Consider the following 16,287-nt stretch of genomic DNA (forward strand, 5'->3'; position numbering starts at 1 on the left):
ACCACCTGGCAATATTCCAGTAATGGAGACGTCAGAGCCATTTTTGATACCAGAGTCAGTCAAAGTTCGCCCTCTGATCAATTCTGTCCCTTCGAACTTGAGACTGATGGAAGAGAGGTTACTGTAGTAGCCAGAGGCTTGTGTCAGCAGCGCTGCCACAGATTTGTCAGCAAACGAGAGGTGTATCGGCCTTCGTCTCCCATCTGGGCCCACCAGGACAACTTCAAACGTCTCGCCACTGGCTTTCTCTCTCAGATAAATGCGATCACCGTCTTCAATTCCATACCGGTGTAACGCATGCTCGTCAGGCATTTCGATCAACTTACCATTGTCGTTCATGCATTCCAGTATTTGCCTTGCCACAACAATGCCTGTCTTCGTCTTAATGCTCTCTTTCAATTGCCCAATGGTCGAGTAGACATCGTTGACTTCAATACTGTAATCTTGGCTGCCATGCAGGATGATTACGATCATGATGAAACACCTCTGTGCGGACCCTCGTATAGACTTCACACCTCCGTCCGGACCCGGGTCTTCACAGCTCCTTTCGAAAGGCGGTAGACTTCACTCTTACAGTTCCGCTGAGCCGATCGCATAAACTGAAAACGTAGCTATAGCTGCATGAACTATTATAGTATTATACGACGTCGTGCAGACACTTAGTCATTACACCATTCATTGCTTGCACGTATGCGCACCCGGCTATATGTAGCCGATGCATGGATCAAGCCAAGGGGCCAAAAGTTTCTATTTCCTCTTCAGACTTCAGAGGCCAAGCTTGGACTGAAGCCATCGTTCACCTGCCAAAAGCCAATGGCTTTATGCAAACCAGTCGGATCGGTGTCGACTGTACAGTCAGTGTACACTGAGTCTGTGTTGCTGTCTATCCACCTGTCGTCGATAAAGGATCACTGGAAGAATGGAAGTGCCCGTCAACAGCAAAAAAAAACAGGTCATACATGCAGTTACTCTGGTTACCCCGCTGAACCAAACCGCGAGCAGGAAAATCGACGGACCAGTTTTCCTGGTTGTCAAAGAAGGAAGGGGTGCGCATGCGATTTGGCCAAATCGGTAAAAGGCTGTCCCTTCTGCGCCGCATACATGTAAGCACAAACGGCGGGTGACGAATGAAATATCGGCAACCGGCCATTACTACCCCCAGACAAACCACGAGCAGGAAAATCGTTTTCCTGGTTGTCAAAGAAGGAGCTAGTGCGCATGCGATTTGGCCAAATCAGCTAAAGCAACTGTGCACTCTGCCCCGCATAAGCAGAAAGGGTAGGTGACAAAATGATCGGTTCGGCAACGCAACTCGCAAGGCGGAGCCGGAGCTGGCAGACGTCACGGAGTTAGCTAACTAGTAAGTGTGACAAGTTTCAACGAAATTCAGCAACCTACCTAGCTGCAGATGAATACGCGCCGCTGTGTGGGTGTACAGCATAAAGTAGTGGTTTCTTGGTGAAGAAAGGCGAGAAACCAGAGCTCCTCGTTTTCGCTCAGAAAAAGAGCGTGTGAGCGCATACTACCGCCAAGTGCTGGATCCTTGATTCACACCGGCACGGTTAGAGAAGACTAGCAGATAATCTGAGTTTGTCGGTAGGGTGAGTGCATACTTCCTCTGGTTGATATATTCAGCTAGAGGCTGGTGCTAATATTGCATTGTTCTTTCATTTCTGTTTCCTGCTTGCCGTTCAGAGCCAGCAGTGGCCGCTCTCCTCATCGGTGGTGAATGGTTTGGGAGGCACGCTACGAGTAGGTTTCGTCCCGAGTTTACAAAAGTCAACAGGTACGTGGTGGCCTATTCCTACGGCCGTACGGCTGACTGTGTTCGACTAGGGTTGGTCCATTATCTTGTTCCTAGCAAACCCGGCAGCCAACTATGTTACTTGCTCTTGTTTCCTGTTGTGTCCTTTGTGCATCCAGTGGTATACGGAATAGGTTCACACTACAGATTGTAAGTTACTGCCAATAGCAACCACAACCCAGCGAATTAATTCGGGCTTGCCCGGCGGGGCTTCTTGGATCTAATCATCACAGATGTCGGACTGGTAACCGTGGAAGTGTAGACACAGAGCCTAGCCCTGAAGAAAGGTTAGCTAGTTTGTTGGACTGTTGTGGACATTGAAATCCGGTGGAATGAAAGTGGCCCGTGCCAATACTGCCTTAGCGTGCACATGCACTGTAGTTCAAGCACACACTGTAAAAATCAGGGCTCACCACGACCATACAAAGCGTCAATAACGGTCATTTGGATTTGACCAATCAGCGCACGGCAAAACGGGCTGTTTCTTGCAATTGTGGGGTGTTTTCTGAGTGGAGCTTGGCTGTATTCGTTGGTTTTAGACATTAGGCCATTGTGGATTCGTGTTCAGAAGGTGTGTCTTTGGAGGGTTACCGTCTCGAATTTTTCGATTTGGCCTTCGTTTGGCTGAGATCGGATGGTGAAATCACTCAAACGCAAAGGCGTGCGAACAAGTGAATGAAGAGAAAATTAAAAATCGGGGACGGTAAACCGATAGAGAATTCCAAAACCTTGAAAATGAGCTATCGATAGTGAGAATCGGCCAAGGAGAACCGCTGTTCTACTTTTTTGAAGACATCAAGGTCGGCCGTGCGTCGCCGCGCGCACCAACAAAAACTGGCAGCCGTGCGCATATCTGCAAGTGCAACAAGAAAGGACGGAGGAGACAGCAAGCGTTCCAAGTGAAGAGTTTACCTTCGTGTTGACTCAAGCTAAGGACTCATGCCAGTCAGGGATCATACCAGTCACCTCTCATCATGGTCATGACTAAGGGATTCATTTGTGGCCAGGAAACTCTCCACTCGCAGCGTGAAAGCTCCGAGGCCAAACAGAAAAGAGTGTGCCGAGTCGCGATCAGGAAACGCTGAGTTCTACTGACAACATTGGTTAGCTAGGCGCGGCAAATTCTTGTAGATGCCAGGACTCAAGCTCACCAGTACCTCACGGACATATCTTGGTCGACACCCACCAGCGGATTGAGAAAAATGACCAAGATGGCTTGGAGAAAGGACGTCTTCTCCGCGTGTCTTTCCCGACATCAAACAACAAGATTCGCTTCGGCACTGGCCCTTCGCTGTGCAGAGTAGACCAGGGAGTCGTAAAATACCGGTATTTTACGACTAGACTGTACATCGCTGTACATCGATGAGCATGAACTCGGGTGCGTAGCCGCTATGACTGCACAAACTCTGGCATTGGCGGCATCGCCATGTTTTCAAAATGGTGGTCGACGCTTTTTGAATTTTGTATGGTCGTGGTGAGCCCTGAAAATGGACTACAAAAGCAATGCTCACAGCTGCAAGGCCAGCGCCCAGGGCTGCTCGACTTCTCAGCAGATTTCAATGTCCACAACATTACAATCATGTGCTCATTGTTTCCTATAGAGATCATACGACTACATCATTGGTTGAGATGCATTGGCAAACCTTGATGCGCCAGGAGAAGTGAGGCAGGCATGCATTTTCGAGCTCGTAGATTTTTGTTTCTTTTCAGCCCAGCCGGCATCAGGCCGGACTGGAGGAAGATAGTGTTTTTTTAGGTAGAAAGCAGTAGTTGTGCAGTGTAGTCGTAGTCTAAGTAGAACACCGGGGGCAGGCCATCGCCATGGGTGGGCTTTCAAGCGAAGCCCCGATGAAACTGCTTTGTTCCCTCCCAGGGATCGAGCACTCGCTGTTAGGAGCTATGCAAACGCTCTCTGCCCTAGCCACAGAATTCACAGACCGTGCGGCGAGGATGAGCCGCAGAATTTCAGAGTTATCTGCCGAGGTAAAGGACTAAAAGAGGAATTGGTCACCCTCAAGGCATTCGCCGTTGCGAAACAGATGAGCAGCAGCAGTAGGCCAAGGGCAGCTGGAGCTGGTCGTACAACGACGAGCGGCAACTAGCCCTTTCCCAAAGGTGCTCTTTTAATTCGCACTTAGTGCTTTTCGCGCCCTCAAAATATGCTGAAAAAGTGCTCTTTTTTCAGTGAAAACAGGCAAAACGTGCTCTTTTTTCAGTGAAGCATAGCCATGATACATGTTCAGATATGAACCCAAGCTGAGAAATGAATACGCAATCTTTCATATATGGGTCCACAAAAGGCAAAACAGGAAGTAAAGTTCAAAACCCCCACTTTTTACAGCATTGGGTACACGCTTCACCAACTTGTTGCCCCCAAAAAAGTGGCGTGCCAAGGCCCATCGAGCACTCGGAAACTGTGATCGCATGCATGAGCAAACAGATTTTAGCACTTTTTGAGCTAAAAAAAGCTCAAAAAGGGCGATATTCACCAAAAAAACCGCAATAAAGGCCGAAAGAAACGGGCTTTTCCAAAAAGGGCCAAAAAAAGTAAATTATCGTGTCCGTTCCCGAAGGGAACTCACGACGGCCGCTAACACCCGGTAAACCCTAGCGGCAGATGCAGCGCCTAACGGTGGGGGTGAGGGGATAAGTCTCACAACCACTGGCACAAGTGCCAAGAAAGACCCCATTAGTTGCATCCATGTACCCCTTGTGCCTGGCCACAAGTTCCCAGTTGACTGTGGGTAGCAGCACGGCTGGAAAAACCGCTCCCAGGCAGGACTTGAACCAGGTACCTCTCGTATCTCAATCATGGTCTTTGACCAACCCACTGTGCCTGCCTGGTTGGGCCAAAAAGGGCGAAAAACAGGGCGAGCACCTTTGGGAAAGGGCCAGCGGCAACCCGTCAACGGCTGTCAGTGGGGGAAAAGTACAACGTAGTACAGTGCACCATAACACGCTGCAGTTGGTTTTGTTTGTGGGGGCTCCGGGGGAAATTCCCTCGGGGCATTTTTGGACAAATCCGGTCAGAAATAGCAGAATTTGGCCCTTTCACAAGTTTTCAGAGCCCACTACAGGGAATAATTATGCAAGGATATCAATGTACAATGTATGGCCTATAGCCTACTATGGGTGCATGTACACCTGTACAAATGTACTTCCTCCGCGTCATTAAAATTGTCGCTTCCCAGAGCGACTTTTCGAATTTATTTTGCCCACTTGAAGGGCAAAGAAATCAGCTAGAAATTGAGGCAGAGCATTGTTGACGGACCAAGCTTTAGTTTGTGGCCTCCCGCTTCGCTGCACTTGCAGCTAAGGTCGACGTCTTCATCAGAGTTTGAGGCAGACCCTTCAGCACTCAACAATACTCTGAACAAGACGCGCGTTCAAATTCAGGTCAAGAAACTATTACTTCGTTTTCAAGCGATCCATGCCTCCAGGTGGCAGACGATGAAGGCAAGCTAGCATTTTTCAAGTACACTGTAACGACCTTCCAGCGGGATAGGGTAAGCAGTTCCGCACCTTCTTTCCTTGGCAAGCTCTTCGCTGATTTTGTTGGTGTTTTCAGACCTGCTACCTTCGCAGCAACACGAGCCACAAGTAGCGCATTTTAGGAATTTGAGAACACTTTGTTCTTGCCATCGTGAACTTCAGCATTTCGTATTCAGGAGAGATACCAGGATTCTTATGCCCGAGCTTACAGTCTTGATAAATGCCCACGCGAACGATGTGGGACGGCACGAACTCCAGAAAAACGATATGCGCTCTGGGGCGGAATAGTGCGGAGCGCGATGAATTTGCTTGGTGCGGAAGAGAGATCCAACAAAGTCCGAGACCACCACGGCTTCAGTAACAAGTAGACATTGCGCAGGAAGGGTCGCACCAATGTTCGAACACAGAAAACAGCGATTCCGACAGTCTCGACTAAGACGAGCCACGTCACAAACATTGCGATGTGCGAAGCGACAATTTTAATTAGGGGTGAAAGGGGTGATCCGGGTACCCGTGTACCCGTTTGTTTAGCTGCTGACCCGTTAGCAAACGAGTACCCGTTAGTCGTGTACGACGGTACAGTACGGTAATATTAGCTGATTTGCACAGTTGTTCAATTTGATGTACAGATTGAATGTCTTGTTGCTTGTTCGATCCTGCTAAATTAGACAATTTTGACTGTTTTGAATGTAGCGCAGTACGTGCGCATGCTGCGCTTGTCGCGTTGTAGTGCACTTGCTGTGAATGGCATGACTTTGCATGTCCTCCTTGCACAAAATGTATAGTAACTGTCACTATTGGCTGCTAAAGGGTACCCGATAACCCGCCCGTTAAGCCAGGTACCCGTTCGTAACCTTAAAGGGTAACCGTTTCACCCCTAATTTTAATGACGCGGAGGAAGTATGTATGATCAATAATACATGTGCATGTACCCAGATTTTTCTCCCCAGTTTTAGGCCGCACATTTTTTTCTATGTTTCGCGTCACCTTATTCGATGAAATCAATGAGGGAGGGCGAAAAACCCATAAAAACAGTGTACGTGCATTGCATTTGTGCACAGTGGAGCTAAAGACCTGGCACTGTTCATCAGGGGCGTAGGAAGCAGATTTCCAATGGTCCGGCGGATTTTTAGCGCGTGCATGTCGCGATTCTCTAAAATTTAACTCCGCCCAGTATGACTACATGTACTACAGTATTCACTTCGTCTTGGGTTAGGCATGGGGAAGTTGCCATACAGGGGTGGTGACCCCGCCTTTCGGCACCGGGAATACAGCCCGCTCGACTCTGTCTCTACTGAGTGAAGAGGGCTATTTTACTTGTAAAAGGATTGACATGACAAATATGGTGGTATCATGGAAGACTTGAGGTTATGCTAGTATACTCTCCTGAAGTGCACGTACAAATTCCCGTGCGGTACTCTTCAGGCACTAGCCGTCCAGCATGCTAGCAGTTTCTTGTGGACATTCAGGAACATCAGGTGATTGGGCCTTTCCTGGCGGGTTGTGCTCCGCATGGTTGAAAACGAGTTTGCTGCTCCTTTTTTTTTGGCTTTTTTTGGCGAAACATTGGTCCGGCGGCCGCCGGACCTGCCGGACCTGTTCCTACGCCCCTGCTGTTCATGACATTGTATATTAATTCACACATGCATACATGAATACATGAGTGTAATTTCAATGCAATGAATGTCGCAAAGTAAGTTTAATTGCACAATGCAATCTCTACTGATTGGTAACAACTGGCCAAACTGTGTCAGCATTATCAGCTGGATGGGAAGCCACGCCTCTGACATGCCTGTGGTCCAAACACAGGCGGCATGATAATTGCGTGACTTGCAGCCCAGCCTACACACACAGGTACATGTACAAACAATGAACATGTACATGTACATATATGTGAGCTGAGTGCAATCATGCAACAAATAGAACAAATGATTCCAACATATTAGTTACGATGTAAAAATCATATTCCGTTTTTTGTTTTTTTTTACTCCGGCTGTGAAATACATGCGTGCGTGGGAAGCGAAACATAGACAGAAAACGGTGTGGCCTTAGACGAATCCCAGGGGCTGACCTGAGCCAGAGTTGGGTCGGTGACAACCGGACCCACCGGACCGGTTCCGGAGGCCCTGGGTGTTATTGGATTACTTTGTGTGTGTTTTTCATGCACAGAAATCCATCATTGCAGTTGTACGATCTTTCTATGTTGTCAGTTCAGTGTGCGAGACAAACAAAGAAACTTTTGCTGGAACTTCAGTCGTGCTTCTCAACTTTTTAACCATTGTATGCACCAGTATCCATAAAGTTTGACTGGCCAAAAATTCTAAATCTGATGTGCGCCTCATACTCCGAATGTCAAAAAGATACGAATTTTGGGCCCGAGTAGAGTGGTACGGCTAACACCCCGGCGAATATGGTAGTAGATCACATTCTGGGACATACGCTGACCAATCTGCATAGCCACATCAAATGCATGACTCTGGACAGGCCTTCCTCTTCTCTTCTTCTTTCCGTAGACGTCCTGTGGGCACTGAGGATCGGGAAACAACGGCGATGTTAAAATGCCAGTCTTTCAGGGACTGACCAGATTGAAAGGCGACACTCTTGCTTCACACATTTCAATCTTCGTATATCCTCTATCTGCGGTTCCTCTGGTGTGGATTAACCCTTTGCGTGCTGAGTGCGAGTTAACTCGCACTTTTGAAGTGTACTGATCCACTACTATTGCATACAGGCGGAACCACAGTACTGAGGACCTTTTAACACTTGCCATCAATAACTGGCAGAGAAGCATGGATACCGGAGGCGATACGGCCGTACTGCTGCTTGATATGAGCAAAGCCTTTGACCGCGTCCACCACCAAACGCTAATAGATGACCTTCACAGTCTGAAGATCCGTGGAAATGCTCTTGAGTGGTTCAAGTCGTATCTGTCTCACCGACAGCAACGCGTAGAAGTGAACGGAACCACAAGTGACTGTAGAATCTGCACTAGGGGCGCTCCCCAGGGTTCCGTCCTAGGCCCTACCCTCTTCAGCATCTACACTCGACTTGTCCCCACTCTGCCATTGCGTTCCCAATGCCTTCTTTATGCAGACGACACCACCCTGTATGCCTCTGGAAAGTGTCCACGAATTCTCATGTCTTACTTAGAAGAAGATTTTTCAGTGGTGAAGCAGAACCTCACAGATCGCGGCCTGCTCCTGAACTCCAGCAAAAGCCAAGTACTACTGATCCACAGCAGACGCTCACATCCTCCGCCTAACCTGAGCATTGTCTGTGGTTCGACTGTTATTGCCCCGTCTGACGAAGTTAAGTATCTGACTCTCGATTCAACTTTAAGTTTCAGTGCCCACGTTAACTCCCTCAGAGAATACATCGGAAAGAAACTAGGTGCTTTTCGACGTGGAAGGAGGAACCTTGCTGTCCAGGCCAGAAGGCAGTTCTACTTGTCAGTAGTCCAGTGCAAGCTCGAGTACCCCAGCACTGCCTACGTCCACTGCCTCGCTGACAATGTGAGAGATCAGCTGCTACGCATAAGTAAGACAGCACTTAGATGCATATTTGAGCATGACACATTCACGCGGACATCATACTTGCTTGAGCGGTACCACATAATTGGCTTAGACAAAATATATCATACTAAGTCCATATTCTTCGTGTTCTGTTGCATTATCTGCAGTTCACTCCTTTGGTTTGGTTTGGTTTTTATTATTTCAGTTCGTTGCCTCAACAGTACAAAGTACAAATATCAAGAGGGACGAACGAAAAGAGAAAACAAAACAGAGCAGAGAGGAAGATGCAACTGAAAGGAAAGAAAAACGGAGGGAAACGGAGAAGGAATGTGGACTGGGCGGATTCATGAACCATTACTAGAGAGAAACGGAGAAGGAATGTGGACTGGGCGGATTCATGAACCATTACTAGAGCAGGGCAATGCATGAACAGAAGGGGCAAGTCCGTCGATATTCATGTTTAAAAAATTCCAAGCCTTATTTTATTGGTGAAATACATTTTCAAAAAGGAGGGGATATAGGGATATAGTCAATTTGTCGTCATTTAGAGCGTGCAAAAGTTCTGTAGAAAATGATCTAATGTCCTCACTCCCTTTCAAGTGAGCAGGGAGGGCATTCCACATAAGGGATGCTCTGGAGGAAAAGGAATTGTACCCTACCATGGATTTATACAAGCAAATTGACAAATTGTTTGTTGTAGTTCCACGAGTTGACCGCTTAGAGGTGGGCAAAGGGAAAAGACTGCGTAAGCATGATGCAGGCTGAACAATATGACAAATAAACGTAAACGTAAGAAATTGATAAATGTATCGATATTCAAGGTGTTTTATTTGAAGAGAAGCAAGAAGGGGTGGTACAGCAGCATGATATGAAGCACCGCAGGTAACTCGTACAGCTCTACGGAACAAGGTAAACAATCTCTCCCTGGACTGTGCTGATAGGTGAGATGCGTAAACAGGGAAACAATACTCAAGGTCGGGATGAATCACACTAAGCAGGTACTGGCGACGGGCAAATGCTGCCATTTGGCGGAAGGTGCGTCGCAACTCCTCTCTGACATGTTCTCCCTTCGCCGTGACTGCGGTCACACAGGTAGAGTCACCCGCGGCCAAGTCAATCATTCCCTTTCTTTACCCATTGTGAAAACTCAAGCTGGATACAAATCTATTCCATTCCTTGGTGCTGACCGCTTTAATGCACTTCCCAAATCCCTTCGCACAAATCATATCCCCAATTCATTTCGCCAAGAACTTAACAAATTCATTCATCTTGGGCACCCTGTAAGAAGACCTTAGTGTCGTTGGGTTTTTTTATGCCTCGACGATAGCCCTTCCGATTACTCTCTTATGTCTTGCACCACACGTACACAACACTCAGAGGACTGATTATTGTCGTTGCTTCAAAGAGAGTCTCAAGAAGAAGGCCCAAAACAACAAGAATGCGTACAATAATATGCAGGCATGCGCAACCTGCGCAGTCCGCACACCGACCACGCGTACCCAGCACACACGTGCCAAAAGGGGCACATACCCTCCCAAAGGGCAGGGACAACATTAGGGTCTGTTGGGAATGCCCAAGTAAAATAATAAAGTACAATACAATACAAAAATACTACGTACAAGTTAACTCGCAAAAGAAATCGCGCGATACATGGCAGTGCATAGATCAGTGTACAGTGTACACACTAGTGTAACTCCATCAAACATCAATGCACCGCGACAATCAATACACCGTTGGAAAGGTCTTATTTTATTTTATATTTTATTTCACCATCCAATGACAGAAGCCAATACAATGGAGGGAAAGTTAGCCAGCCATGGCAAGAGAAGGAAAAAGAGAGAAAGAACATAATAATCGGAAGAAAAGAACGCATCAGCGGTGTGAAACTTATCACTATGTTGACTATGGTGCATAGTGGCGAGACGATAAGCTAGCAAAAGAGACGAGTGCGCATGACGTTTAACATGGTCTTTGAACTGTCTAATATTGGATATTGTCTTCATTTCCATGGGCAGCTTGAGCCAATACGAATATGCAGAAAAGATAGGGAATTTGGTAAACATAGTTGACAAAGCTCTGGGAAGTACTATGCCATTGCGAGTGTCCCATGCGAAAGTAAACCAATTATACTTGCTGAGATGTTCAGGGAGAATGTTTAGTTTAGTACGATGGGCCAGAACGCATGACCGTCTCTGTGACAGGATAGAGATGGGGCTGGTGGAAGTCAAACTATAAAGATCAGTAGAGGGGAATAGAGAGGGTTTGCGAAAAATATATTTTATTTTAACCCTTTAAGAGCCGCCCCATACTTGAATGCGTCGTAAACGACGCATTCAAATGCAAAACTTCAAAAGATCGTAACTCAGTCCAATCTTGCTCAAATCCAGTGATCGAAATATCCAGGGCGAAGAGAAAACTCTCACCTGTCGGGAGAAACAATCCGCGAAGCACTGCGAGCTACGGTTCCTGAGATAAATCACTCGTAAGCTGAGCCGCGATCGCGGCAATTTCAAAAGCGCGCAGTGCGACTTTAGTATTGAGAATTTTGAGACTTTTCGTCACGCTGGTTTACTCGAATTTGCACGGGTTTCACTGTTGATATTGTCAAGAGTACACAGCGAAAAAAATTGGAACTCCACGATCGAGTAAAGATGAAATATCTGGAGCGGGACGCAATTGGACGCATTTGGGGCATTTTTCGTACTGTCGCTGCGATATATCGCTGGCTAGACGGTGTGCTGGCAATCATGATCAACCTCATTCTCTTCCTCTCGCGGAGACCTTTCCAGGAAGCCCTAGATTGTGAGGATTGAGTGAGTAGAACTGAAGCTATGATCCAAAGAACACGAACAAATGCAGAATTTTGAAATTTTCCTGTGGCTCTTAAAGGGTTAAAGGGGAAGTGCATCGATTTTTCAAGTAGGGCTCAGATGAAAGACAATTGGATATCGGTTCCGATGGTATATCTCTCGCTTGCGTACGGCAAGGGAAACTTGCCATATCGCCGATTTCCCGATCCCGTTTCCATGGCGACTACAGGTGATGACGCACATTCTGCTTAGCTCCGTGAGAGAGAAGGTCGATCACTGCAGAATTGTGTCATTTTCAGTTGTCTTCTTGCATTCACGAAGTGAAAGAAGTACTGTGTTCAATGCTGTTAGTGCCGTGAACTGTTTATCAGTAGTCCTCTCCGTTGTGTACTGGGACGTGACACTGACAGGGGAAAGCTGGAGTGCGGAGACGTTAGCTGGCAAGCGAAAATCGTGACGAACCAAGTGCTGAAATCTTGGTTGGGACAAATCAAACGTTCAGCATTTACCTCAACCAAGGACCATGCCGTTTGCTCTTTCCACTTCCTGAAGATGGATGCGCTGCCTGTTGGAGACTCTCCTATCTCTCGTAACATCTTCTGAAGCCAGGTGAGACGACGAGTAGCGGAGATTAGCGAACGAAATAATGTCGTATGTTTTGAAATTTTTGCTGAACATATCTCAGGAGAGATGGCATGTATGAACTTAGTCCATGTGAACTCAATCAGCCCATGAACTAACCCATGAACAAATGCTTTCCTTGCAGACGTGCATGAGTCTATCCAATCTACACGTAGAGATCATTCCATGCCCTCAGTGAATGGCCCATTTATATATTATTTGTCCATACACTTCATCTGCATGTTGTCTCTATGGAAAAGGGTATTGTTCATTTCATATGAAGAAGTTCGGGCAATAGATGCTTTCCTCTGGTACAATTCTGTTGACCTGATGTTCTTTCTAGCTTCATGGGTAGCTTAGGTGAGGTACCATCACCATCATGTTTACATGAGGATCAAACACTGCACCGTTCTTTGTTGTGACATGACGTAAGTTATTGTAAGTGCTTGCAGACTCCATACGTTCCAGCAACACCTAGCATGGTTTCCCGTGAACGTTGTGGGTGAACAAATTCCTGTCCAACATATTTATACAGACATGCCAGCACACACCATGCACCATACACCATACACACACTTGCCCTGCCCTGTCGAGTCACTGCCACGTGGGCCCGGAGGGGCAGTGGAGAGAGAATGGGAGAACGCCGCCCCATGGCACCCGGGACACAAAAACAAGAGTTTGTCTATGTAGGGAGCAACACACATACATACATACACCACACACACACACACACACACACACACACACACACACACACACACACACACACACACACACACACACACAAAATGAGAGTTCGGGTCATCTGCCACGAGACTGACGTACGGCCGCGGAGAGCTTTAGCAGCGGTGTCTATTCCTGCCCTGGACCGAACGGAAGCAGCGGTCGCAGGACACACAGTATTCACCACAACACGGCTCCACTGTCGTTGGGGGCTGAGCCACACACTTGTGACAGGCAAGAACGCCATAGCTAAGAAAGCAACGGCCACAGCGATCACACTGGCATGCTCCACGCTGCTCCTGCACACACTCTCTCTCGCTCACACACACACACACGCACACACACACACACACACAACACACACCGTGACGCGTGCGCACATACTGCAAGAAAGAAAGAGAGCATGAGTGTCAGATTCTTGCATAGGAAGTGTTTATCAGCACACACTTATACATGCACATGCAGGCACTCAACGACCAACTATGCACCATGCCGTATGTTCGTCAAACATAAGATTGCAATACCAAAGAACAACATAAACAAGATCACTTACTTCGTTCTCCTCCAAGTGTGTCCTCCCCAGCCAGGCCGTCTCCTGCATTTCCCTAGGCGGAATGTAGCCTACGAAATGGTTTCTCTAGACTAGGAGAAGATGCTTGGTATTCGCCATCTCTCCTGAGAAATCAGCAAAAATTTCAAAAAATACGACATTATTTCGTTCGCTAATCTCCGCTACTCGTCGTCTCACCTGGCTTCAGAAGATGTTAGGAGAGATAGGAGAGTCTCCAGCAGGCAGCGCATTCATCTTCAGGAAGTGGAAAGAGCAAACGGCATGGTCCTTGGTTGAGGTAAATGCTGAACGTTTGATTTGTCCCACCCAAGATTTCAGCACTTGGTTCGTCACGATTTTCGCTTGCCAGCTAACGTCTCCGCACTCCAGCTTTCCCCTGTCGGTGTCACGTCCCAGTACACAACGGAGAGGACTACTGATAAACAGTTCACGGCACTAACAGCATTGAACACAGTACTTCTTTCACTTCGTGAATACAAGAAGACAACTGAAAATGACACAATTCTGCAGTGATCGACCTTCTCTCTCACGGAGCTAAGCAGAATGTGCGTCATCACCTGTAGTCGCCATGGAAACGGGATCGGGAAATCGGCGATATGGCAAGTTTCCCTTGCCGTACGCAAGCGAGAGATATACCATCGGAACCGATATCCAATTGTCTTTCATCTGAGCCCTACTTGAAAAATCGATGCACTTCCCCTTTAACACACGTTCATGATGTATTTTTAGTGTCTGTACAGCAGATTTACTAAGAAGGGAATGCCAAGCAGTGGCACCATAGAGAAAGATAGGAAGAAGGTAGCATTTGTAAAAGAGACGAATACGTTCGGGGACAAGTGGGAGCAGTGAGACACCAGACAACCTACAGATTTGCTAACTTTGTTGCGTACAAAATCTATGTGAGAATTCCAGGACAATTGTGAGTCAAATACAACACCCAAATGCCCATCCGTATCGACAATATTAATAGATGAATCAAGTCCGGGAAGGGAAAATGTGGGAGGGTGGTCTAGTTGAGGGAGAAAGAGTATTTCCGTCTTCAAGATATTGGGTTACGCTGAACCTTGAAGGAGACTGGTTAGCTGGGGTTGGGAACTTCCTATATCGGCTGTAGAGTTCGCACTTCAACTAAATGGCGAGTACTAAATCTCGATTAACCCACGGAGGATATTGCCTGGATACAGCTCGCCGGGTGAAGGAAGAGGCTTTTTTCCCGATAAGGTGACAGGTAGTGGGGAAACGTATCATTTAAGGAAGAGGAGAATCTGGCTAATGCGTTGTCGACATCTGGTGTGCCCATGAGATCATACTAGTTGAGGGAGGAAAGATACATAATTACTGCATCCCAGACAGAAGGTGGCACTTGCGCAAATTGTATGGAGTAGCGGCAGAACTACGGGCAGGATAGCATGGCACTTCCCTTGCAGGCGTTCGGGTTATAGTTCTGTAGAAAAGGGTGGTAACTACCTGTGAATACTTCTTTTTAACTGGTCAAAAACTCCTCTTGTATGGGCAAAATAAACACAATTACGAGTGCAACCTCGGCCTCAACAGCACCGGAAGAAAACGAGCAAAAATGGCCTTGAGAACAGTCGAGAGAGCAAAAATGGCTGTGAAAACAGTCGAGAGAGCAAAAATGGCTGTGAAAACAGTCGAGAGAGCAAAATGGCTGTGAAAACAATCTAGTATGGAACCTCGGGAGGGAGCTTTAACCGATGCTGCTCATGGCAACCGCAAATCGGGCCGAGTCGTTTGCATCTGAGGGCACTCGGTGCCCATGGCCTCGCAGACTGGCAACAGCAGCACGGATGAGGGCAAAGCTGAGCTTACATCGGATGTAGGAGATTGTGGCAGAGTACGGCTCCTGCTTCTTGTCGGCGAGCATCGATGCCAGCCGAGCATAGAGTGCTGTTGCAGCTTTGCCGTACCCTCCAGTGCAGGACAAGACAACTGGTGAGAAGGAGGCGTGCTCGATGTTGGTGATCCGTTCCTCGTAGCGGCGACGCTTCTCCTGCTCATGTCGCTTGTACACAGCGGGCAAGGCAAACTTGGCGTTGGTGGGGGCGTGGGGGTTGAAAACCCGGACATCAAAATACGAACGCTCGTACCGACCTCCCCAGACTCCACTGGCACCGATGTTCAGGCGGGCGTTGTCTTCAGTTGAAGCCGACCGTAGCGTCATCCTCTCACCTGTCAGTGGCTCTAGCAGCGGTTCCACCACAACTTGGTGCGCAACTTCCTTCATGATGGATGCTGTGAAGTCGCGTACCTTGTTGTGGCGGAGGCTAGGGTAGCCGCCGGTTGAGCAGGAGAGAGCATGGGCCACGGTGAATGATTTACCACAGCTGCAAGCAGAGGGCAACCGCTTCAGAGGCCAGCCATATCGCAATGAAACCGCATCATGAAATGCGCCCTTGGATAGCATGAAGCCAAACATCTTCAGTGGTTTGCATGTCAGCCACGACGAGGCACCCTTCTCCGCCGCCAGCTCCATGGACCGCTTTAAGTCCGAAGCGATGCTCTCTTCCACAGCGACTAGGGTCTCCTTCTCCCTTACGGAGTGGATCCTGCGCACCTTCGCCTTCTCTGCCTTCATGGTGTGGTGAACATCACCTAGGTCCGTGTTTTGCACGATGATCTGCTCCACCAATGGTTGCGTGATGGTCCTGGAGTCATCAAACTGGCTGGCGAGATTGCACGGGTTGATTAGACCCATGCCCCCTAGGCGACAAGGCAGAGCGAGGAGAGAGCGGG

The 16,287-nt window shown here is 47.8% G+C and overlaps 1 protein-coding gene across 1 annotated transcript in view; it reads left to right on the forward strand.

The window, feature by feature from the left end:
- The first annotated feature begins 1,463 nt into the window (after positions 1–1,463).
- Positions 1,464–16,287, forward strand: part of LOC135808249 (uncharacterized) — a 48,633-nt gene continuing 33,809 nt past the window's right edge. The window contains exons 1-3 of the mRNA XM_065321419.1: positions 1,464–1,601; positions 1,696–1,786; positions 1,924–2,091. The gene's annotated coding sequence lies outside the window, so the exon portion shown is untranslated. The remainder of the gene's footprint in view (positions 1,602–1,695; positions 1,787–1,923; positions 2,092–16,287) is intronic.

Source organism: Sycon ciliatum, chromosome 1, assembly GCF_964019385.1.
Source record: "Sycon ciliatum chromosome 1, ocSycCili1.1, whole genome shotgun sequence".
Classification (NCBI taxonomy): domain Eukaryota; kingdom Metazoa; phylum Porifera; class Calcarea; order Leucosolenida; family Sycettidae; genus Sycon; species Sycon ciliatum.